The following is a 24,327-nucleotide window of genomic DNA, read 5'->3' on the forward strand; positions in this document are numbered from 1 at the left end:
TCTAATATGGAGCCAAAACAACAAAACAAAAAGCATGTTAGACCCCCTTCATCATGGCTATGCACCTTCGTAGGGTTCGTCCCGCTGAAAAATTATGAATTCTGCTCACATCACTGCCTGGTACACGACGAGCACCATCTTTTAACCAGAAAAGTATATGCCTTCTGATTTTTCGACAGACGGCATATGGGAGTGTTGTGCGGTCAACGAAACCCTAACAGTTGTCCATTGGTGCTCCCTTGTCTTCGACGGCCTAATAAAAAGAACAAAAAGGCACATTTACAACACGGCAGTATTTATACACAACCAAAACATATGATATGGGACTTGTTAAGATAAAGCGTATTTCCATGGTAGGATTGTAAAAAAATGTGTATCGTAAATTAAAAAAAAAAAAAAAGATTTAGTTGCTCCTTAATCCTGCTAAACTCTCAGGCCGTCAAACTGTGCAGGCGAGGCCCGCTACGCCGGAATTCAAAACGAAACTTCTGAAAAGCGTTCTAATCAACCGTTGTGTGTTGATATAAGCTGAATTATATCCTCATAAACTTCGTTCCAAGAATCAAAATTCCGAACAACCCTTTACGTCCGTGGTTTTCTAAAAATCTTAAGTCTCTTTTGAACAAAAAGAAACGCTTGTACAACAGGGCTGTGGAAAGGAACACTAATTTGTCTTGGGACTTGTATAATTCCCATTCATCTATATGTGCTTTCGAAATTAAAAAGCGAAAACAACATTCTACAGAGAGGACCTAAATGGCCTTTTGAAGTCAAATCCAAAAAAATTCTGAAGTTGCATAAATCCACCGAAAACAAGTTCTGATCTTAACTTTACAGATGCGGAGGGAAATAGATGCACTGACCTTGAAACTGCCAACAATTTTAATGAATGTTTTAGTGAAGTTTTTACCAACGAATCGTTTCCGTTGCCTTCTTGTGAATTGACCTATGACCACGCTTTCTTGGAAAAGATCACTGTTTGTTCACGTGGTGTAAGTAATCTCATCGAAGACCTTCCTTATCGTTCCTCGCCAGGCATAGATGGCATTAACACTAAACTATTGAAACTTACGCAGCCGTTCTCTAGCGACATACTAGCTTTATTGTACCAGCAATCCCTCGAAGATGGGCATTTGCCGAGTGATTGGAAGCATGCAAAAAAAATTCCGGTTCACAAGTCTGGTGACACGTCATGCTTAAATAACTAAAGGCCTATATCGTTAACGAGCATCCCTTGTAAAATATTGGAGCATATCATATATAGTCATATTATTAATTTTGTCTTGGAGAACAACATTCTTTTTGAGGGACAACACGGTTTCAGAAAAGGCAAATCGTGTGAGACTCAACTTTTCGAGCTTGTAACCGATCTTTATGATAACGTTCATTCGCTCCAACAGACCGACTTGATATTTCTAGACTTTTCCCGGGCTTTTGATTGTGTACCGCATCAGCGGTTATTACAAAAACTTGAAACATTGAATATAGACCCCTCACTGATATTTTAGATTAGACAATTTCTTACGAACAGAACTCAATCCGTTGTAATTTCTGATCAGTTGTCATCGTCCACTGATGTTAAGTCTGGCGTGCCCCCGGGCTCTGTTCTGGGACCCCTTCTCTTCCTTATATATATAAACGATCTCCCTGTTAGCATTTCTTCATCGATTCGACTCTTCGCAGACGATTGGGTATTGTATAAAAAGATAGTACATATAGACGACACCTCGACACTTCAAACGATCTGAGCTCTATTGCTTCGTGGTGCGACAAGTGGCAAATGCGAATTAACATAGATAAAACCAAATATATGACCGTGACAACAAAGAAAACATTAATTAATTGCAGCTACTCTATCAACGGTGTCCCTCTGGAAAAGGTAAATAAATATAAGTATATGGGTGTTTTTATTTCTGATAGTCTTAATTGGCATGACCATATTAACTACTTAGTTGGGAAAGCAAATCGTTCTTTAGGATTCATCAGGCGGAAGTTGTTTTTAGCTCCTCCCGAAACTCGTTTGCTAGCTTTTAAGTCCTTTGTCAGATCGCAGCTCGAATACGCCAGCATCATATGGTCTCCCCACCAGGACTACCTGATTGACCAAATTGAAAGAATTCAAAACAAAGCCGCGCGCTTCATATTTAGTGACTATTCACCTTACACGAGCGTTTCGGCACTGAAACAAAGGGCTAATCTACCTTTATTAGAAGTCAGGCGCAAAGTCTCCCGTCTTACCTTCATTCACAATATTTATTACTATAATGTTAGCCTTAAGGAACTCTTATTACCTCCCCCTCATCCCATCTTGCCCAGACATGATCACCCTCACAAAATTCGTTTATCAAATTGTCGCAGTAACCAGTTTCGCAACTCACCATTACAGCTTGCCATTGCAGAATGGAACTCTTTGCCCGACCATGTTGTAGATATCTTAGATAAAAATGAATTCAAATCATCATGTGAACGTTTGTTTCACTTTTCCATGGAATGAATCGCGGGATGGTGTCTTTCCTGTTTTTCATGTGCAAAGATGGTCTTTTCTTTCTCTTTTTGTAGCCTGGTTGGCACGTTGTTTTCTGTTTGTGTAAGAGTGTATTCCTTTCGAGTGGGTGTATTGCATTGTTTGTTTTTTATTAAGCAGATATGTACGATATGTATCGTTTCAATATTTTTGTCGAAAACATTGTACTCCCCCCTCATACAATGCCCGAAAGGGCGCTTTGAGGTAAATTAAATAAATAAAAAATATTGCTCTGAAGCCCAGCGTCGTGTTTGCTAAACTTTGCATTGTTTATGCCTGTCTGGTTTACACCAAACAAACACTTGACGTGGAATATTCTTTCGAGCGTTTTTTGTAACTCTTCAAAACACCGCCGGGTAACATATTCGGCCGCCATATTTTGGGCATCGCTTTTAGTGCGAGACATGTGACTAGAACCGAGTTCATATCCATCATTGAAGCAGCATTTGTGTCTAATACATTTAGACTCTCATCCGCGACAAACAATGACACAGCTCTTTTTCTCCCTAGACGATTGGCCAAAATAAGGCGGCCTCAAGAAAATAGTGGCAGCATGGCACGCACTTTTAAAAAGCTGTATTCAAGTCTCTATTACTTTCTAAATCTACCAACGAAATCTAAGACGAACATTTCCGGAGGAAAGTTAAACAATTTAAAAAAACGTTCAGCCTTTACACTTTCGTGAATAAGGAAGACCAGCGGAGCTGTACTCGATACACTGTGTGCTTCTTTTTCGTCGTCGCCTGTTTTTCGCGCTCTTTCCTACGATGAATTCCCACCAACGCGCCCATCTATCCATTTTTCTATTATAGCTGGAAATGTTGCCGCCATCTACGAGCGACGGCGGAAACCATACTGGTTGTGTGCTTGCAGCCGTCGCTTATAGATGGCGGTAGCTGTCCCCGTAGGTGCGTGTCGACATACACGGACACGATCCTGGGGAACATAGCCCTTAGCAGCTCCGCTCTGAAATTTTGCGCGAATGTGAATAAATAACTTTAAGAGGGAACGGTTTCTTTGGTGCGGCTTGCAAGCGCTATGCTCGTTGACAACTTTCAGTGGCATTTTCGACAGGAGGGCCCGTGTAAAGGCATAATCAGCGTTCAAGCACCGTTCTTTTTCTGTGGTCTCCGCAGGCCCAATGCAGGCAGTCACTCCGAGAGCCTCACCAGAGTTTCCTGCCCCTGGTCGTTCTGTATTTTTCTGTTATAGGTATGCATTTTCTGTCTTTCCCTTAATGGTACTCGGGCATTTTCTTTTCATTGTTGCCGATTTGCCTCAGACTTGGTTAAGCACACGAATAGGCGCTGTAAAACTGTATCCCACATATTTTTGTCGACATAACTTTTCTCTGCCAAAGTTAGAGATTTTTAATAAAGGTTAGTTCGCCTTGTTTTATTTACAAATTTATTTGAGACTCCACGGAGTATTCTAAAACGTTATGCCAGTGGAGAACACGGGTTCACTGCTCAAACTTGTTCTCAACTGATTGCGAGAAATTTGGTTATAAAAAATGAATGCCGTGAAACCTTCTTCAAGCGCTTGCTTTGCAGCATAAAAAAATATACATAGAACGTACCTTGTTTTTAGACCGCTACTCATTCCGCAGGTCTGGCTCCCATAGATGTCGTGCTACTGGAGAGCAAGCAAATTCAATTGTTGGTTTTGCCATTGCTTTTTTTTTTAGCAGTTGTCTTAATAGTTCTTGTAGATTTAGAGATTTTTCTAAAAAGCAAGCTAGGAAGAGCAATTATGGGGTAGCTGAAAATAATGATTCAGTGCCCTTTATTCAGTAAAATAGATACTGTGTGCCGCTGTTGCTGCTAAGTCAAGATTGACGCTTTTTTGGCATTTGCTCAGAGTAGTACCCATTTTTTCGGTTAGCCTCTTGGTGCGCCAACTCAAATCTTTCCTTCCAAACACCTGCCCTCTGCCGGAACACTCTACCCTCATGCTCAGTGAGTGTATGAACTGGAGTTGTATCCCCAGTCGACACTCGTTGAGCATGAGGGTAGAGAAATATTTCCATTGCAGGCAGGGCCATATAGGGGGAGGGTTTGGCCAGTCTATGATCTCGCCGCCGTAACGCCCTCCTCCCGAAAAAGCGAATCAACCCGCGGCGCAGATCGAGAGGCGTGAGCGCATGCGCGTTAACTCTCCGCTGCTCGCAGCTGAGAGTGGAGGGCCGCCATTTTCATTCATTCGCCCGGCGGAACGCATGAGATCGACATCCAAATTTCGGTTCTCTACTTTTATTTGGCACGCTCCGGCAAGAAAATGATATAATGTTACTCCTCGGTGGCTTAAAAAGCTAACGAATTAAGTTTCTCTAGCTTTGAACGCAAAGTTTGAGTCAGGCGAAAGAGAAATAGGCACGTAGCAGACAACGCGCAGCACAGGCACGTAGTCAGGATTCAGTTTCGGGGGGGGGGGGCCTTTACATGACAAAATGCTGTTTGAGGGGGAGGGAGGAGAAGAGGCCCCAGCGAAATCAAAAATTTCGAGGGGGGGGGGGGGGGGGGCACGTGCCTGGCGTAGCCTCAACCGTACTCCGCGCCGAGAGCGTTGCGTCATAATGCCGGTCGTCCCCTCTTGCTGCTTCCTTTCTCTCTCGCTCCTTCGGCGCACACGTTCCGTTCCTCCTCTCCGGCGCCTGCGTCGCAACACCCACTGGCCAAACTTTGCCAGTATATGGCTCTGCATTCAAGTAGTAGTTCTTTTATAGTCTACAGTTGAATGTGAATACTCGACAGAAATCTCTCAGGTTGGGGCAAAAGAGGGTTCTTGGACGAAGAAAGAATAAACAATTAAAACAGGGACAACACAACCACATCTTTCATTCAGAATGAAAGATGTGGTTGTGTTGTCCCTGTTTTAAAGGGACCATGAAATGACTTTTTTACTTTTTCCAGATAACTTTTACAATAAACCGTCAATGTTCACTGAATGCCGAACAGGCATCCGTTTTCGTCTCGGTCTATTAACTTCAACACAAAAAATTAATGAAATATCGACTTTTTCTTGACCGCAAAACAAGCCGTGACGTACGATGTTTCCGGAACCGGAAGTTCTCTCTGCAGTAGGAGATGGGAGCGTTAGCGAGTTGGGGTGCGCCGGTGGGTTTTACTGCGCCGATGTCACCGACGTATTTTCTGAATCGGCGCCTCTCATCGCCGCATCGCAGCTGAACGAAATTCAATGAGATACGTTGCGCTACAGCGACAGCATGGGACTAGTCCCATACGCCGGTATGCCTGTTGGGAAGTGCAGATGGGAACAATTTGCCGCGGCGTTTTTCGCGGTCTCGGAGATGCAGGAGCGAGCCGACGTTAAAAAAGATACGTTTGAACTGTCAGCAAGAGCCACGTAAATACCTGTTCACACTCGGAGCGGACGCGCGCGTTTGATGAAGTGCTGTATTCGCGCTGTTGGTAAGCGCTTCGGGACCGATCTTTTACAATTGCAACTCGATACTGACGCGACACTCGGCAAAGAAAGGTTGGACCGGTATTGCACGTATACCTCCCACGAACTGTTACAGCTCGACAGTGACGTGCAGTCTGTCAGAATAAAAATTGCATACCAATAACAAAGTGTACATACCGTGCTACGAAGGTAATCCATACAGCGTTTATTTCAGCTCTATATCACACAAAACAAGGAGAGGATCGACGAGGGTCCCTTTTCGACGAGTGTTCGTCAACACTGCCTCGGAAAACAAGGGGAAGAGATTGACCTCACCTCTTAACCTAAAATTGAGGTCAGCGATCAAACTACAATACGGAAGGGTCCACAAGGGTAGCGCGGGCATATTCCATTCAGTACGCCAGCCGGTCGTAGGCAGACGGTCTTACGACGAAGCAGCGCTGCGCCGAGTCGGAGTGCCTGCTAGGCCTATATTCTGAGAACTTCGTCGGAGCGGGATTCGCGGCTGTTGTCGCTCTTCTCGGGTGTTTGTGGATCCAGCGTTCTTGTTCGTCGTGGTTTGTTTTAAGTACATTTCTTTCTTGCTGCTTGAAGTCGGCACGCGCGAGATGAACACGTAGAAAAATAAACGTTCAGTCAGTCAGAGTTTTGAGAGGAAGGAAACCAAAGGCAATAACCGTTCTGAACTTGGCCCTGCCCTACTGCGCACGCGCAGTAGTTGCTTCGTTTACCACACGATAGATGGCGCTTGGCTCTCAGCATTATCAAATTTGACAATTTTCGCCACACATCTCTAATTATGCTACAAAATGTGGATCTGAATATTATTTAACAAAACTTTTAGGAAACATTCGCCGGCTATTTATTGTTTACGATCGCGGTGCTGGTGAGGTAGGCTCTTACCCAATAGGCGATGTGGATTCGGCTGACGTGCACCGATTCTGCGTATGCATCGTAGTGAAAAGGCAGAGCTTTCGAAGGAAAGAAGTCGCAAAAGAGTCCAGTTTTCTTTTAAAAGTTCTATAGCAAATAATTTTTTTTCGCTCCCTAGTCTTGTGTTTTTGTGTTCCTTTTCACACCTTTTACGACGTGCGGTGGATGAAATTCGATTTTAAAATCATTTCATGGTCCCTTCAATTGTTTATTCTTTCTTCGTCCATGACTTAAACCAACACGCTCTTCTACCAAGCAAACGAGGGTTCAACGAATGCGTTTAATCATTTGCCTTAACTTGATAAACACCATTTCAAGGTCTGCATGGCCTGTCCTTGGGGGTGACTATGACTGTGGCAGTGAAGGAGCAGTTTTTAATAGGTACAATTACAAAATATAAAAATGAAAGGATCTAAGTGCTGACCACGAAATAATATGCTACCCATTGTAATGTATCTATGCCGAGTACTTGAGTGTGATTTGTCTTTATTTCAGCTCTTTGGGTGCCTCAAGATCTGGAGATCCTAGCAGCCACAAGATTGGACTCAATCTCTTCCGTGGTCTGGACAGGACCATGGGGGAGGCAATCCCAGTAACAAGAGCGTCGCAGTATCTCCCTGCTTTTGACTTTTGATTAGCGTCACGACAGGGGAGTCCTCGTGCCACCAGGTGTTAGGTGTGCCACTCGAGATAATCATTCTTCTTGCCTGTTCCTTAAGTGAAACAGCAAAAGCACTACTAAGCCTAAAAAACAAAAGACATATTCAAATCTTGGGTTGGATGGAGTTCCAATTACAAAGAAGAGTCTTCAGATATGATTAACATGTGAACTTAAAGCCCGCGGATGTAGCTTCGACGGTGTCACAGAAATAACTTCTCGCAGATGGTTTTGCTCGTGTTATACCCAAAGTCTTTAAACAATCATTTTGTTACGTTCTTGTCATCAATCTTATGTACCTTTTGCACCCAGCAGTCGGGAGATGTGAAATATAAAAAAGAGGAACTTGCACAGTGTCAGCTCTGGATATATTATATAGTGAACAGAGCATAGCACGTTCAACTTAAGAAAACAATACAGTGCAGGCCTATATTTAAGTTTCACCTATGTGTAATTGCTCTTCATAATGAAGTGAAAACTGCTTAAGTTGTGGCCCACTACAGGCGCTTTATTAGTGTTAAAAAGTGGTATGGAGTTTTAAACAGCTGGCACCAAGTTTGTTCTTGAAATACGAGGTGTGATCAGAAAGTTCCGGAACTGATTTTGTACCGTAGAAAGAGATAGCAGCACAGTGATGCGCGCTCAGCAGTCGGAAGAAGGGACCTTCGTGTCTTGTTATACCAAAGGGCGCTGCTCTGTGAACATTTGGAACTGCGTTTCACGAGTTTTCGTGAACACGTGCATGTGCACAATGGTGATTTTACTATAAACTACAAACCAGAAGGAGAGCGAACATCAATTTTGCGTCAAACTCGACAGATATAAGGCAGAGACCTTCGATAAGATTCAGCAGGCTTGCGTGAAAAAGCTCAGGATTTCGCGAAATTTTTAAGTGGCACTCGCGCTTCAGGAACGTCAGAACATCGCTAGAAGACGAAGAGCGGTAGGGCGACTTTATCCGACCTCTCCTTGACTTGGGTGACGTTCTGCCTTTCTTGAGGCGTGAGTGCCACTCAGAACAGCTCGCGTACCTCACTTTTCTTTTACATAAGCCTTCTAAATCATTTTAGAGGTATGTGTTTTATGTTTGCCGAGCTTGACGTAAAATTGATGTTCTTTCTCGTTTTGGTTTGCAGTGTATGGAAAGATCGCCATCGTGCGCGTGCATGGGGTCAAACAAACTAGTGTCGCGCAGAGACACAAAGGTTCTTTACTTTGTCTGCTGCGCGAGCATCACTGTACTGCCCTCACTCTTTACGCTACGAAATCGGTCCCTGAACTTTTTGATCACCCCTCGTACATAGGTTCATGGAAATCATGTGGATGTTTGCAGACAATCATGGTGACACCATTCTTTAATGTCAAGTGCTCCACTTATTCAGAGTTGGTTGAGCCTGTAAATGTTGTAGGTCGCAAATTAAATTTTTATGCGATGCAGTGGGCACAATGATTCGTAATTACTTGCTCTGCCTAGGGGAACTTCATATGTTTACTACGGCAGGGTGGTTTCGCAAAACTAATTATTTATTTTATTGAGCTCTTGCACTAACCTTATATCTAGAAACTTTTATATTCTCTACGATGCTGAGATAATATTCTGGAACCAGTGTTTCTAGAGCTACGTTAGATATTTCCAGATCATCAACTTTCTCGCAAATCATTCGAGAGAGCCAAACCCTGTAATGTGTGGAAGGAACACACCGAATGACGCGGCTGACAGTTTGAAACAGTCGGCACTGTAACAGTGACAATGGTATGTCACTTGCTTATGTAATGCTCATTGGCGCAGATCAAACTGCTTTTTCCGTCTACACTCATTTTCTGTAGACTCATTCACCGAACTCCCTCTCGAGACTGCAGCGCTTGGTTCTCCAGAGTAATTTGTATGAATATAGATGCAACAGGTTTCTTTGAGTGTACGTCTACCACATATTCTTCATATTGAATGTGCTAACTGTATTCATGACCATGTCCATAATTGTATCCACATTCTACCTAATAATTTTTATTTTGACATTTCAGTTTTCGACAGTACTTTTCTACACATCTGTGCTTGTTTAGCCGTACTCAACAAGCCCATACATCTTGTCTTTTACTATTACATAAATATATGAAAGTGTTGATGCCGAGCGAGAGTTCAAAAGTGTTGATGCCAGTTAAGTAAGAACCAATATTAAGCTGTACAAAGTAAATTGTGTTAAAGGGGGCTGTATGGGCATCAGAATAGCACATGCCATGCTAAAAAAGGATGCAAACACTTGTTAGGTATGCAAGAATGACAGTGCTGTGCCGTTTCTGATATGTCACAAAAAACTCAGTGGCTTACAGTGTTCCTTATGGATGTTTAAACTGGCAAATTCAAAGCCTAGAAGTTTTATTCAAGAATGTTCCTAACTAGTTAGAGTTCTGAGCCACCAACTCATACATGACTATGTGGCAAACATTCATTTTCATGTGCATTATAGTTTACGAGGTCTAGTCTGCATTTATTTATTGCATTCATGCTGAAACTGGGAGGGGTTCTTTAGGTACGAATAAACAGGTAAACATTTCTTGAAATCAAAATATTTTTAAAAGGGACAAAGGTAATGATCTGAGAACCGTATCTTAGATTCTCTTTTCTTTGTTTTATCTCTGATTTTAACTTTATTTCATGTGAGGCATTTAGTTTTTTAGAGTGCAGCTCTTAGGCACCCGTTTCCGTTTTTCGCAGCATCGCTTTTGGCGTAACAGCCCCACTAAACTTGGCAGGAAATTGAATTAATGTTGAGGTATGTGACATTACTTTTTCCGCTAAATCTAGCTGAGAAACTGAATTTGTTTCTTGGTGACGTGACACGATGACGCGACGTCATTTTCCCCGTTACGTTTAGAAGGAAATCTGAATTGGTGTTGAGGTTACCTGACATCAATTTCCCCGCTAAATTTAGTGGGGGAACTTAACCCGCTAAATTTAGGGAAATTTCACGCTAAATGGGAGAAGCAGAAGAGGAGGAGGGAGGGGAGGAGGGAGGGGAGGAGGGGCATACCCTCCCATCCTCCTCCTCGAGATCTGTGCTCTAATTTCGCATTACAGAATATTGTAAACGTCTTTTAATTTTCAGCTCATGTTCATTCAATTTTTATGTCGCACATGCGCTCGCAGCACAAATCTAGGCTGTGCTGATCCTCTACGCACAAGTTGGGAGCTCCAGAGTGGCAAAAGTGGGATTTTGGCCTCACAGCTGAAGGGACACCTCTGTTCAGTATTGAATTTATAATTACCATCTTTTGAGCAATGTTCAGCTTTGCTGCATGCAATTCTTCTAGAAATAAATACTTGCAACCAAATTTACCATGTCACTACATTTCGCATCTGCTATTAGTGCTTCTCGACGACCTCGGAAAAGAGCTTATTGGTGTGCAAACACCATGCTTGTTTGAGACCACTTGCTGATGTAGTGACTCGTGAACATCCATGCAGCGTTCCAATGTAACGCTGGATGTCCGCAGGTCTTTCTTGACGGATGCAAGCGGGGACGGAACCATACAATCGTATCGTATTAGGGGACGTACTACAAGTTGTTTTTTTGTATGCTTCACGGATAAAAAAATCCGTAAAAGCTACACTTACGCGGTCTTTACACGTTAGTTATATGGCCAGGGGGCATAGTATAAAGGGCTAATTGTAATGATGAGTCGGCTTGTTAAAGAGGGGTTCCAGACTTCTTTTATAAAACTAGGTGGAGGTTTATTCTGGCGTAGTTTTATCCCGTGAATCGGAATATAACGTTCGTTTTCCCTAAAGATATAACTAAACGTGTGAAAACACAAAAAAAAGTGAAAGCCGTTTAGAACTCCCTGTAACGCCGAATTGGAGCGCAGCTCTTGAGGAGGAGGAGGGAAGGGTACTGAGGGGAGGGTAGACATTTCCTCGTCGTCCTCCTCCTCCTCCTTCTCCTCCTCCCCTTATTCTTTAATATGCTCCGGGGGGGTCACCTGACCTCGGGGGGAGGGGGTCACGTGACCTCGGGGGGGGGGGAGGGGGGGTCACATGACCTCGGGGAGGGGGACCACGTGAACTCGAGGGGGTCACGTGACCTCGGGGGTCACGTGACCCTGGGAGGGATCACGTGACCTTGGGGGTCACGTAACCTTGGGGTGACCTTGGTGGGGTCACGTGTCCTGGGGTCTCGTGACCTTGGGGTGACCTTGGTTACGCCGACGGCGACGGCGACGCCGACGCCGCTCAAGCCGGAAATGGGCGCCTAAGAGCTGCGCTCTAAAACAAATATCTGACCAGTAGTGACATCGTAAGAGGATCTTTCGCCCGCCAAGGGTGTCTCGTTTGAGGGCCGCGTGTCTAATGGCAAGCTTGCTAGGTATATTCTCCCGCACTGACACCAGTCGTGGCCGTCTTTTTCTGCCTTTTTTGAAAATAGTTGTGAGTGCATAGCTTTGATAGGCGCATAAGATGCGTGAGCGGAGATTTTCAAAGCTCCTTTTGTGACGTCACTCTCTGGGGAAGAGTGCCTTCAGCTGTACTTTGGAAATGATTCTGTGCAGCCTCAATTAACCAAAATAACAAATAATTTTGATATTTGAGATCCTGGAGGTCAGAAGGAACATTTAAATGTTTCCTCAAATACAAAACTACTTCAACTTCCCTTTAAGTATGATATGCTTCTTAAAATTTTAATTTGTGAAAATAGACCCATGATTTCAATTAGAAACTTGCTAAGCATTATCGAAAAACACTAAATCAACTCTTTTTGTGAATAAGGCAAGAGCAGCATTCCATAGCTTTCTAAGAAATGCTAATTTTGGATGCGTTTCCAGACTTCAGTTTCTTACGCGTCTTTGCGCTCGCGACCCTGCTGCCCGGTGGCCGCAGCGCAAAGACACCCCTTCGCCTCCCTCGTAGGATTGAGGGAAGCAGGGCGCACGCATGTTGAGCGTTTAATCCCCTGGGAAACAAGACCGTGGACGCAGAGATGTTCTCCAATAAGAAACCGAAACCTAGAAACACACCCAAAAGCGTTTTTACAGAATGCGTAAAATGCTGCCCCTGCATTATATCCTTCTAAAAAGAATTGATCTATTGGTTTTTAATGACTCGACAAGTTTCTAATTGAAACCATATGTTGTTTTCACTAATTAAAAATTAATTAAAAAAATGTATTTAATTTTCTGAGTGATTGCTACCATGAGGCCCCTATACCCTGTACCCCTGGCCGTATAACTCGCGCGCACAAACCGCACTGTTACAACTTGCCCGGCGTCCGTCGCTCGGGCTTTTGGCCGGGGTGCACTACGCGCCAGGAAGATACGCTGCCTTGGGGGCTGGTACAAAACAACAGCTTATTTCACGAGCCCAAAGATATAACCCCAATCACAAGCTTGTACATCAAAACAAAAAGCAAATTATCTTGTTGGTAACAACAAAGTGCTACTACCAGAAACAACAACATAACAAAGTGTAACACGCGGCGTCCACTGCCGGAATGATTACAACATTGTCTAGCCATTGTGTAAAAGAGGCACGTGACAATCGATTCGTTGACCTTGGAGGCGACGATATTGTTTATGGTACAGTGCAGTCTTCCTTACCGGATCAAAACCCGGAGGAGATGATGACATATCTTCAGCACAGGGGGGGGGGGGGGGGGGGGAGTGTAGCCTCTGGCTTTTCTAGCTTTTCCATCAACATGCAGGATATGTTCTACTCCACCCCACACGACAGACTCACGTGAAGTCTGCGGAACAACATCGGAGAACAAGGCAGCACGGCATTTTAAATCCAGGCAGGAATAAGTGTGGACATCGTAGATCTGCTAGTTGCCTACTTAAAGCAACAGTAGTAGACCACGAAGGGCAACAATATGTGCAAAGGGGTGGTATGTGCATTGGCTGTGGGTGGCTTTCTTGAAATATGATGTATATTTTGACAGCGTGTGAATGAATCGTCCTGAACAAACTGAATGAGTACAATTTCAAGGTGATCGTTAGGTATGTCGGTGATTTCTCTGTACTGTGCACAGCAGAGCTTGGAGAAGACCGGAGAGGTAGGTTGTGTGGACACAATACTTAAAAAGATTTCAGGAAAGTTATTCAGACAAAGTCTTCAGACGTGAGGTAGGAGAGGGTAATTCCATTAGGTTCCTGGGCCTTGCCTTGGAAAACGAAGATCACGTATGCTGGAAATACGGACCCCGCTCATGCAAAGGCTTTCTTCCCTATGACTCTGCGAACTCGAAGATTATTAAACAAAGTATTGGTACCACAGCCCTCATGTCTGATGTGACAAAATCGTGTCATCATACGGAGCCCACTTTCGCGAGACAAAAGTTTCGATTTCGAGAGTCAGTATATCCTGATGATCACCTGGCATGTGTGTGCGAACATATGCATGAAACTGAAACGCACATCACCGAACAATAACAAAACAGGGCAAACATAACTACACAACATATCGCCGTTATCCCATATCTTCATGGGATAAATCACAGATTAAAATTACGCTGGAAGAAAAATGTGCAGGCGGTCTGTTCTGCCTCAAACAAGGCCTATTCTATGTGCCACCGAGTAAGTAAGAGAGCCAGCTAGAGCAACATAAGAAACGCTGCTCAGGACTACTCATACATCCAGTGTGAAACTGGAGTAGTCTACCGCATTTCTTTGACATGAGGCAAGTGTTATATAGGCCAACAGGCCTATGTATTAATGATGGAACTCGAGAACACTCAGAAGCAGTAAAGTGCAGATCAGCAGGGCACCTTTTAACCCACTGCAGGACTTGTGAGTGTCAGTTTTCTTGCAAGGAACAGAAATCATCACGCAAGAGAAATGCTCGAGGCATCAGCTATTGAGGAGAACGCATTTGACTGTATTAGTTGTACCTAAATCGCGCTACATGAAAAAAGAACAAATTTACAGGACAACACTTAAGACTGCTTACGTGTAGGAATGCGAGAGCATTCCTACACGCAGCGCATTCTTACAAGCAGCGCGCCCCGCTCCTACACAACACAGAGAAGAGCGCGCAGCGCGCCCCCCTTCTCTGCGGCGCGACATGGCTGAAAGCAGAGCTTAGAACACGTGATACAGTAGTGCACTGGGAGAGCAAAAAAAAATTTCCAGCTCCCCCTCCCCCCTTACCCCACGGGCCTCCGGCCACCACAGACACGTGGCGCGAAAGAAAAGAAAGAGCAGCGGCAGGCGCGCCCCACCCTCTCTCTTTTACAGGCGCGAGGGCTGCAGCCAGAGGAAGAAGGCTTCTCTATGGGGTGGCGTTCCTTGCAATTATAATGCGTCGGAGCCAATGGGAATTTGAATGCCGTTTTGGGCACAGAGTTATAGGTGTTTTTTTTTGCGGTCACAGACAAGGCCTCTTTTGCTCCATGCGTCAGTTAAGGCTTTCGCATTAAAACAATATCTACGGTGAGTTGCACCCAGAGAATTGTACTAACAGTGCTTCGATAAAGTTTCCTGGTATCTGTGATTTGCTGTAGGCCGTGACTAGTGTTGAGCTTGTATGACCGATATGTGCTTAATTTGCATTATTTGTTTTTACTTTTCCTTTCTTTACTTTTCTTTTTTTCGCTCCTTTAAGGTCTTTCTTTTGAGATATTTGTTTCTTTCAATAATGTTTTCAAATGTTAACAAAATTATTGAATCTTTTAGACATATTGCCGCCTACGTTGCCGAGCGAGTGCGTGGCCGAATGGATTCTGCTCTCAGCGCTCACCGGAGACGGACACAGGATGACGAGCTGCGTTGGAGCGGCAGCAGCGGCCGATACGGGCCGCGGTATATCTGTTGTTGAAGATCCAACTGATTACAGGATTGTTTTGCCTCCCCTGCCTACCGTATACATCGTGACTAATGCAGTTTTTCTGCACTGCGACGTACTTAACCGTCTGTACCGAATTCAAGACTTCAAACAGGAGCTGGAGCGACTAAATATCCTTCAGGAATCGGCGTTGGCAGGCGCCCACCAAATGGATCACGTTCGGATGCTACGTCTGCACTCACTCGCCGCAAAGCAGCGTTTGGTGGAAGCGAAATAACTGCAAATCAAAGGGCCTCGTGCTGGATCCTGCCAACGCGAAAGTCAGGGCTAAACTCCATCGGGTTTCCTACGACGTTCCTAACAGCCAAGTACGTAAAGACCTCGAGCGCTTTGCTAAAGTGTCCGACATCAGCAGAGACCACTTCCGCGAAAAGGGTTTTGAGAACGTCGAAACAAATACGCGGAGTGTACGAATGACGCTCGAAGAAGGAGTTACTGTGGACGGCGTCCCCGCATGAGATTCGTGTCGGCGGCTGCAAGGTCCTCGTCCTCATACCTGGTAGAGCCCCCCTATGCCTTAGGTGTCGACGCAAAAGACACATCAGAAGGGACTGTCACGTTCGCCATTGTAAGGAGTGCCACCAGTTCGGCCACGAAGCCAGCGATTGCGCCCGTACTTACGCGCCAATCGCTCAACAGCGGAAAGACGAAGAGTCGACCGAATTTCTGATGGACGAAGCAGAGGCTGCAACGGAAGGTGTCGGGCCTCCGCTCCCAAGCGCCGATCACGGCGGCGGTGACGCCTCTATTGGGAACCAGGAAAACCTTGGGGAGAGTTCTCAGCCCTGTCAGTCAGAGCAAGCAAAACAGGCGACCGGTAACAAGGAACAAAAGGTTAATTTGTCCCCCAAACCACTGCACGCGGGTGAAAAGGTCGGGATGAACTCTATGAAAGATAAGGATACCCTAGATAGTGAGACTGAAATGGCAGAACCCATGAACATCGACGTCAACCAGACCGGGAAGCGACAACCGGACCAGACACTACACAAGGCCTCACCCGATGACACGGTTGGTGGCAAACCGCCTTGGCAAGTGCAGGGACCCAAGAAAAGCCGTGTCGTGAATCGTGACCAAGCCTCGAAACCTTCGGGACGACCGCAAACGTAAAGACTCGTAGTGTGCGGCATTCACCGAGCCTTTTCGGGACGATAGGCAGCGTTAAAAGGTCATCTTGGGTGAGCTGGAGAACAATCTTCCTTTCAAACAACACCACGCTCGAGCCCATCGCGCCTATAAGATGTGCCACCCTAAATGTCAGGAGTTAAATTCCCGAAAGAAATTGAAAAAAACAGTATCAACTCCAACAACTACTCAGTGACGAAACTATTGACATTCTAGCCCTCCAGGAAACTGAAATTTACGGTAGTAAACTGATTCAATACGCCTGAAAACCTTTTTTGAGCAGGTCTGAAATATGTGTCAGTCAAGCCAATAATGTGTCGGCAGGGTGTTTTTTGTTTCTGGCGAAATCAATTGGCCTGACCGATTTAAAAACCACGACAGATGGCGAAGGAAGATTTGTTATTTGTGATTTCAGGGTTCAAAATCGTCTGTGGCGTGTGCTGTGCATTTATGCTCCTAACGCAATTACCGAGAGGGATGCTTTCTTTCGCCAATTAGAAGATTACTTCAAGCGTGATAGGTATATTGTCTTAGTAGGAGACTTTAACGGCGTGTGTAACCAGAAGATAGATCTTCAGCAACTTCACAAAACGACAGAAGCGCTCAATTTTGAAATCCATGTTACATGAATGTGAGCTGGAGGACGTCGCGTAAATGCGAGGTTTGCGGAGCGATTTCCGATTTGCTCACTTTCAGCTATCATCGCACCTCGGTTAGACAGGATTTATGTTTCTATAGAATTTAGCACACGCACCATGGGATACTCTGTCAAACCGATCTTTTTCAGCGTTCACTGCCTCGTATCTGTGACTGTCGGGGAAAGAGGAAAGGCGACACGAAAGTTGAACTGGAAACTGCAAATTTAATGTGACGATGCTAAAATACTAAGTATTTACAGATTATGTTAAAAAGATTCTAAAGAAAGTGACTGAGGATTGTATTATAAGTTATATCAAGAAATGGGAGTTTTTTAAACAGGAAGTTAAAAATTAGCCATAGAACGGTTGTCTATTTTGAACTACAATGCAGCAAATAAAGAAAAAATAATTCAGCAGTGCTGGCTTGAACTTCTCAAGGTCGAGAGTGATAAGCCAGGGTGGACGGCTTCTGAGATAAAACAAGTAAAAGCCAAACTTCAAGTTTTTCAAGATAAAATGTATCGTGAAGCGGTAGTGCGGGCAAGGGCTGAGGGGTTTCTGCTTGGAGAACAGCCCACAAAACATGCGCTGGCTGATTAACGAAAGTTTGTGCTTCCAAGAGAGATTTCTGCCGTGGAACAAAACGGCGCTGTCATAAATGACAGAGTGGCATTAAAAGGGCGTTCGTTACGTACTATAGCCAGCTGTTCGGAGGCAAAGATATGCCTAAGGACATGACAGCCATCAAAGAACTACTCTAAATAACACCAGAGCTATCGCAAAGTGTGAAAGAGTGGATGGAAGAACCCACCACGTTGACGGAGATAGAAAGAGCCATTGAAGGCCTCGCCACCCACAAAACGCCTGGTCCTGACGGTCTCTGCGCAGAGTTTTATCAGCACTTCCGCGCCCAAATTTGCCCATTTTATTACGAAGTTATACGTATAGCTTACGAGCTCAAGGCACTACCACCATCCTTCTTAGAATCGCACACAGTATTGATACCAAAATCTAATGACGTTCTTCAAAGGCAGAACTTATCGGGTTACCGACCCTTAGTATTAAGTAACTTTGATTATAAGATATTTGCAAGAATTTTATTGCGACGAATCCAGCATGTAGTGTGCGATTTGGTGCGGGACCACCAAACATGTGGAATCAAAGGTAGGGCAATTCAGGCCAACATTCATGTAGCACGAACCATTCTTGAAAGCGAAAATGATGGATGTAGTCAGGTGGCAATGATACAAATTGGTCCTGGAAATGGCGTTTGAGAGAGTAAGCCGTGGAGTACTGTGGGAGATTTTGGCTAAAGCTAATGTTAGGAAAATTATCTGCGCCGGGGTTAAACGGGAATACGCGGGGTGTACCACGCGGCTCGTTATAAATAATTCGTTGTCTGAAAAGATAAATGTATGTTCCTCCGTGCGACAGGGATACCATCTGTCACACTTGTTGTTTAGTCTCTACCTTGAGCCTTTTTGTTTAAGTGTCATAAAAAGAGAACATGTAAGGGGGTTTAAAATGGGACAGCATGGAAGTGAAAGCTTTAGCGTATGTTGACAATATTGCCGTTTTTGTAGGAACAAAAAAAAAGTGAAAGTAAGGTTGACGAAAGTAATCCCTGGAGAAGGGGAACAAGAGGGACAAAGGACAAACGTAAATCTCCAAACACAGCTAGGTGACTGGTGAGCGACCAAAAAATCCGCCTGGTCCGGGTATCGAACCCGGGACATCTCCATTACAAGTGGAGCGCTCTACCAACTGAGCTAACCAGTTTTTTTTTCTTTATTCTTACTGAGCTAACCAGGGGTTAGACGTCAGTAGAGCAAACGGGTTTTATCAGCTGCCACCAGTCGAACACCAACAAGGGTGAAGCTTGCAATTTAAAGTTATGATTATAATGCAATTAAATGCAAAGGTGCAAGCGAGCTGGACAAGAATGACGAAAGTAATCCCTGGAGAAGGGGAACAAGAGGGACAAAGGACAAACATAAATCTCCAAACACAGCTAGGTGACTTAGCTGTGTTTGGAGATTTATGTTTGTCCTTTGTCCCTCTTGTTCCCCTTCTCCAGGGATTACTTTCGTCATTCTTGTCCAGCTTGCTTGCACCTTTGCATTTAATTGCATTATAATCATGAAAGTAAGGTGCTGGAATTGTGTAGATGTTTTTTTGTGATGCGACAGGTGCGAAGATTAATATGCGCAAGTGTCTTGGCGTCTGGCAAGGCGAGTGGGCAACAACGTCGAATTTTTTTAGGGTACTCAGTGCAGTTGCGCATCAAGGAAATACGTTGGGGCGCCACTAGAGCACCTAAAGAAGATCACGAAATATTGGGAGGACGTTACGGTTGAATTAAAAGAACGAACGAGCAAATGGGGAGGTCGCGATATGTCTATTTTCACCAGAGCTACGGTCTGTAATATATTTCTGACTGCTAGAGTGTGGTATATGCTACAGGTGCTCCAGTGCGCTCGAAGTAGCATTCAAAAGATGCGTAGAGTTTTTTGTTTTTTTTTCAGTTCATATGGAAATGTGCGACGGGACCCACGCAACGGGACAATCTGTTTCTAAGGCCTTCCAAGGGGGGACTCGGATTGCTACACTTGTTCATCCGACAAGTGGCTTCACGCTTTTTGTATCTACGAGATCCGAAACATCCGCTATTTCAAGTAATGTTTCAGACAAGGCTCACGAGTCATATTCCAACCTTCCTTGTGAGCTCGTGTATCGGTCCCCCTGCCAGAATGATTGGGTTTGTAAAAGAGGTTGTTGAAGCTTTTAGATTTGTGAGTGCCAGGTTTCTCTTCAATATCTGGCTTCGGTTAGTCGAAGAAAGCTGTACCGTGATTTGATTGATAGCGTCTTCGCCGTACGAGTGTATCGCGTGATGTAGGGCAATGGGCAAGGCCAGGATGTCTTGACCCGGGTGAGAAAAATGGCAATACCTCCAGCAGCAAAGTTTTTCTTTTTTCGCTTGCACACTGGCACTGTGCCAGTGAAACTCGGGCTTGGAGAAAGAGGTGTCATAGGTCCGAGTGGTGTAAACTGCCCTTTTTGTAAAGAACTTGAAACGATTGAACACTCTTTTCTGTACTGCTGGGAGGTGTGCTGAAACGAACTTTAAAAACGAGTGGTGTAAACTGCCCTTTTTGTAAAGAACTTGAAACGATTGAACACTCTTTTCTGTACTGCTGGGAGTTGTGCTGAAACGAACTTTAAAAAAGGATTTGTGTATAACGTCGTATTCAATACTCTTCCTTCCTGTCGAGTCGCAGTGTTGTGTTCCGTACGACATGAATTATGGTTATTGCACTTTTTAGTCTGTGAAAGTCCCGTATGTCCGTCAGACATGCTGAACAGCCCCCAAAATCCGCGCACCTGTTTTTCATTGAGTTGATTGCCCAAATTAAGAGCGTGTATGAGTGCAACCAGTCCTTGCCTCAATGGGCAAATATTTTCGAAAGCCTTTTGAAAATAAAAAAATCAGAAGTGAGCATCTGCCTGAAAGTGCCAGGCGGTTTGCTTTTTAATAGATGCTTGTAAATACGCGCTGAATAAAAAAAAAAGCACGTGGCCGAATGGTTACAGTGCATGGCTATGACGCGGAAGCTCCGGGTTCGATTCCAGAGAGCGGACGCCTCTTTTATTTCTTCTTTCTACTTGACATTCTCGTAAGTTCGAGAACCTTGTCGCCTTATCGAGTTACGAATGTTCTACGCGCCGGATGTTCTACGCCTAATGTTCCAGAAACCCACGCGGGTACAAACGATGCTTCTCGTGGCGGTCCGCAATCAATCTCGCACCAGTGCTTGATCCTGCTGTTACGCCGCCATCCACACCAGTGACGATCTATTGTTACATCGACACCAGCCAACCCTCTAGTGTTATCTTCTTTTTCCGGTTTTTTTATGTCGGGCAAAAGTTTGCTTCATTAAACGTTTAGTTTATTTCAGTTTTCGTCGCGTCATCATTTGTCATTCGTGATATTTTCATAGAGGTGCGGGTACTGCATTCTATGCCCATAAAACGTACCCCACCGATGGCACTCCGGTCAAGCGACGTGCTCAGCCCCGGAAGGCTACCTTTCACCGAAGACGCCGAAGCCGGAACAAGCCGTCATACCAGAGGTCATGGCCCCAATTTGGTTACTTGCGCATGAACCGGAAGGATATGACTGCGGCCATGTCCCGTCATCCTCTTGCCCGTCGATCCGCAAACACGTGCTCCCATTCTCGGCGAGATCTATGAGGATGTCGAAAACTGGATCAAGCAGTACGATCGCGTGGCCCGCCACATCGAATGGAGTGACGACTATAACCTGCAGAACCTATATTTCTTCCTTGAAGGGACTGCAAGGCGCTGGTTCGAAAACCACGAAGCCTCCCTCACTTTGTGGGACCTTTGCAAGAATGAGCTGACGCGTACCTTCGCCAGTCAACACCGTAAAGAGAGGGCCGAACATATGCTGCAATCTAAGATCCAGGGCCCCAAGGAGAGCGTCACGAGCTTCGTAGACGTCCTGCGCCTGAGCTGCAGCACCGAGCCTCAGGCCACCGAAGAAAATATACTGCGTGTTCTGATGCGTGGAGTAAAGGACGACATTTTTGGTGGACTCGTAGGCAGCCCATCAACGACCGTTCAAAGATTTGTCACAGAGGTGACGAACATGAACCGTACCATCGTGGCAAGGGCCACCCGCTACCAGCGGCACCCCGGCGTAGTTGCCCTATCGCCAAGGGGATTGGAGTACTGCTTCAGCCTGACTGGAATTCGGGAGATAATTCGCGGCATCGTACTTGAAGAGCTAAAGACGCTGCTGCCCACTGCTGCACGCCTGTCCTCGCTGTTGCTCGCCGAGGTCGTCCGAGTGGACGTTCACCGAGCCTTGCAACTAGAAGTTCCCACCAAGTTGACGAGCCATAGGAACATGCGTTGAGCTACGCCGCCATGTCCCGACAACCGCCGCAAGCTAACCGCCAGGCCGCAGCACCGGGTTGATGAGGATGACATCAGCCATCTGCCGCACGTTCCTCGCCAGCAGGCGTTTCAGCAGTAAACTGTGGCCCTTGGCTTCCCGGTCTACAACTTGAACACCAAAAGGCTGCAAACAACCTTGGCAGCAACTTGAACACCAAAAGGCTGCAAAATACATACAAAAAGAAACAAAGACCAGCAAGCATTAGACACACAATACGGAACTGCGCAGTCGACAGAGTGCTCAGTTGTCTTACTCGGTTACTCGGCAAGAGTAACCCAAGCTGGCTAAACCCATGCTGCTACCAAGAAACGGCTGCAACTGAAGTGCCTAGACATTGTCAGGTAACACGACCGCATGCATTTTAAGGCAAACAGTCAGGCCAAATGCAATTGTGATCACTGGAGATCCATAACGCGCTGCAGCGCACGAATCTCTGAATAGCACAGTGCCTCAGCCAGATGAGGATCTGGAGGGCAGTCTGAAAACCTCAGGTTAGCAGCGGCTGCTCTTAAGGCCTGCTCTACTGGTGCGTTTCCACCATCCACGGGCCTCCTTCGCTTTACTGGCCGAACACACGCAGGCCGAGGCACATGTCGGGCTGCAGCAGGGGGCTCGGTAACTTCCTCCACATCCGCAGGGGTTGGCCTTGGTGGAAACGAACTCTCTGCTCCAGACTGTGCAGCCACGAAAGCAGCCGAGACTTTGAAGGGTGATGTTTGGTTCTGGAAATGCTTTTGACATTGTCAATACAAGCTAAGCAGTCTAGATCAAGCCCTTTGAAGCAGCTGGCCGAGGAGACGCGAAGTGAATGTAGGGTTGGGCAAGACGGGAAACAGGTGTGTGTGCGTGTGTCTGTGGAGGTATGCTGACACACGCTTAAAAGTATCTGCAATTATAAAGAAAAGGCTATTTAAGCCTAAATGCTTTACCACTGCTCTGATTTCTGAAACTTAGCCTACAGAACACTTGAGCCCCTTTTCAATACACATTTTATACTTCAATATTGCTCGACAAGATGCAAGCATCCAGGTTTAAGCTACTCATTAAAAGTCACGCAGAGGTGTAAAGCTCTTTATCCGTCATTGTTATTTGCAAAATCATGTGTGACTATGTGTGCTTCATCCTCGAAAACATCCGTTTACACAGCGAGCATCAGTGTACTGCTTGAATTAAAAAAAAAACATACGAAGCCCATGTGAAAATAAACTGAAAGAGTCCTCTAACTCATCATCAAAAATCACGGCGAACAAGTCCTCCAACTCATAATCCACTTAAAGATGAGCAAGCCCCACTGGATAAATATCTTAAACTTGCCAGAAGCTTCTCTGATCTTATTTTTGAAAGATATAGGTGTTGCTCGAATCCTCACACCTCAAATAATGTAATACTCCAAGTTTTAAGAGTTTTTATTACCGGTGTCTTTGCAACAAAAAATTGATAAATTAGACTCATTACAATCCGTTTCAACGAAACTTCGCTGAACAGTTAAATCAATGGCCCGGCCAGCCAATGACTGTCAGGGCGAGGCATGCGACAGCGTACTGTCCGAGATTGCAATCATCTTGCGGAGGCCTGTCACATATATACCTTGCTCTGTTGCTCTTATTGCCTCACGAGGGTGGCAGCTCTTATTATTTTCAAAGTTATGCTGAAATGAAATATACTGCACTGTCGGAATAGTTAAGATAAAGCTTTAAAGCTTTTCCATCTGCGAGAGTCCCAGGTTAGAGTTCGAAGTGAAACATCAACCAGTAATATCAGATTGAACCAAACTCGGAAAGCTATGATGGCTTTCCTTCTAGAAAAAACACGAACCAAAAAATCTTCTGTTCGGCCCAGCGACAGCACATACACACTGTGCCAGGGGCTGACCCCTCATTCAGGTGGTTAGCCAGTGCGCTCAGTATTTAAGGGATGAGGGTTATTAAAAAAAAGCAGCAATTCGGGGGCGGGGGAGAAGGCGGTGCCGTTGACAGCTGTAACGCCAAAGGAACTGCCACAACGTGAAAACATTGTATAGAGGAACCCAATAAAACAAAAAGAAATAGCTTTTGTAAGCTACAGCCCATGCTCATTAGTCTGAAAGACCGGAAAGAAAATCAAGACAGGCAAATAATCACCACAGGATCTTGGTCGTCAGTTGGCCCGGTTGTACCTGCTGTGCATGCAGGTGACTGGCTGCATGATGGAGTCACTCCTATAATTCAC

Source organism: Ixodes scapularis, unplaced genomic scaffold, assembly GCF_016920785.2.
Source record: "Ixodes scapularis isolate PalLabHiFi unplaced genomic scaffold, ASM1692078v2 PGA_scaffold4__175_contigs__length_147842914, whole genome shotgun sequence".
Lineage (NCBI taxonomy): Eukaryota > Metazoa > Arthropoda > Arachnida > Ixodida > Ixodidae > Ixodes > Ixodes scapularis.